Source organism: Homarus americanus, unplaced genomic scaffold (genome assembly GCF_018991925.1).
Source record: "Homarus americanus isolate GMGI-L3 unplaced genomic scaffold, GMGI_Hamer_2.0 scaffold25827, whole genome shotgun sequence".
Classification (NCBI taxonomy): Eukaryota; Metazoa; Arthropoda; class Malacostraca; order Decapoda; family Nephropidae; genus Homarus; species Homarus americanus.
Genome location: NW_024738300.1, coordinates 12005834 through 12008469, shown reverse-complemented (window position 1 = coordinate 12008469; position 2636 = coordinate 12005834).

The window sequence follows — 2636 nt, the reverse complement described above, 5'->3', positions numbered from 1 at the left end:
TCCTCTTCTACACATCCCTTGGCTGACTCTTCCTTCACCCCCATTTGTGTTATAGGGGACGACTTGCTTTGTGTGTGTGTGTGTGTGTGTTGAAACGACCTACATATATTACCACTAATAGGGTGAGTCAGTGTCCAATGACTTTATCAATAGGAGTGTGACCGATACTAAGTTACCTGACCTGTTCATTATAATGCTCCAAAACTTAATGAACTGGTCATCTAAGGAGGAGGAGGAGGAAGAAGAGGAGGAAGAGGAGGAAGAGGAAGAGGAGGAGGAAGATGAAGAGGGGGAGGTGATAAAGTTTCTATTGATCCCTAGTTGATTTTAATGTTTAGGTGTGTGTGTGTGTGTGTGTGTGTGTGTGTGTGTGTGTGTGTGTGTGTGTGTGTGTGTGTGTGTGTGTGTGTGTGTGTGTATTTATATTGTTGTGTAGGTATATGTACTTGGTGATAAGATAATTCCCAAGATAATTTCCAACAAGTCATTACTTTGTCCTGTCTTTAGTGTTATTATTATATGGGATCTTAGAGGGAGGGAAATGTATGGGGTCTTCTTCTTCTTCTTCTTCTTCTTCTTCCCACCTCCTCCTCCTCCTCTTCCTCCTACCCCTCTTCTTTAAAACAAACAAATAACTCGTAAATATCTCTTACACCTGATCATTGTACACAAGGGGTCAAAGGCCACATAAACTGTCTAATTGGGTGATTATGGTCCATCATTCTGCCGACATTCAACCCAGAATACATGATGCCAGTTACACCAATACAATAATACTAATAAAACTAATACAGTGTTGGGTTTTGTTCATGGTTGATAGTATTGCTGGACATACATACATACAGGCAGACACGGACACGGATATAGACACACACACACACACACACACACACAATCATCATCATCATCATCATCATCATCATCATCATCATCATCATCATCATCATCATCATCATTATCATCATCATCATTATCATTACTATCATCAGTATCAAAATCCATTACCATTCATTTAAACCTAAACAACCAAACACAATTACCAACAACAACAACAACAAACAATTACAAACAACAACAACAACAACAACAAACACATCTCCCCAGGTAACACAAACAGACATTAATCTTGAACTCATCAGAAATTTTCATCTCCACTCAGTATCGAACCCAGGACGATGAAGAGTCAACCAATTATACTCACCTGTCCGGGCCTCACACAGGTACACACAGGTATATAATAAGTGGCTTTATTATCCTTAGGGAAGTGTAAATCTCCTTTGGGTCATTTTAGTCGTTAAGGTCACACTAATTGGCGCTTGAGCATGGTGGGGGGTCATGGTATTACCTGTCTGGTGGGGGTGTGTGGGGGGTAGGTGTGGGTGGGAGAAAGGAGGTGTTGGTGGAGTGGTGTGGTAGTCGTAGGGAAGAGGGGGGGGGAAGGCGGTAGGTGTGGGAGAGATGTTGGTGGTGGCGTGGTGGAGTGGTGGTGAAGATATTGGTCAAAGTTGCCCATTCATCACACACACACACACACTAAACCCTCATTAATAACAAAGAAAAACAAACAAATAACAAAGAAAACCAATCCTAAACAACAACTACAATAACACAACACCATCTTCTCTTGTCAGCCGCGCCATACACACAAACACACTGACGCCTGGGTGTACAGAGGGAGGCATAAGAGGCCCCTGGTGTAGACGTTCCCCCTTCGTCGGATAAAAATATTCTTCTGTTGAGTCAAAATATTCCTGAAGAGGTTAGGTTAGGTTAGGTTAAGACAGGTGTTCCGATGTCCAAATTATAATCAAGGAAGCTGTTAAAAGGACTGTACACTCCGTCCAGGTGGTTTTACAGTCCTCATTAATTACCTGTTAATGATTCCAATAGGTGAGGAAAACTTCAGCCTTTATGACCACAGGGGATTAAGGCTCATAATCCAGCTGGTCCTTATGCCCTTGTGTGACGCAGATGGATGGGTCATATTTGTATATAATTTGTACATAAATAAACATTAAGGAGCCACGAAGAACCTGTGTTTAAACCAGGTATTGAATTGGTTAGTTCACCTGGTCGTCAACATACTCAGAAGGTCTCAAAGTTTAATGTTACTCTCTCTCTCTCTCTCTCTCTCTCTCTCTCTCTCTCTCTCTGGCTGGTAAGTAGAGTCACACCATCATTTCGAGGACATGTTAAACGAGGTATTATACTGAGAAAGATCAGGTCAGCATTATCAATTGGTCATGTTTGTTTGTTTGTCTGTTTGTTTGTCTGTTTGTTTGTCTGTTTGTCTGTTTGTTTGTCTGTTTGTCTGTTTGTTTGTCTGTTTGTTTGTTTGTTTGTTTATATATTTCACTGAGAAGTTAGAAAACATTGTCTAAAGTTAATGTCGAGTTAATTGTTTAATTCAGGTGATATCTTACACTTATTATTGTTGTTGTTGTTTATTACTAGCTCAAGTCTAGTTAGGATTGTTAGTAAGAATCGACTATTACCATTATCTATTTAACGGGTCTAAATAAAACGCCATCTGGTGAAGCTATATTGTACCTACAGTCTCAGGGTAATTTCGACGACATTTCACAGGAGGTAATTTTCTCATTAGTCTAGTCAGCATTCTCAAATGTTCGTAACTT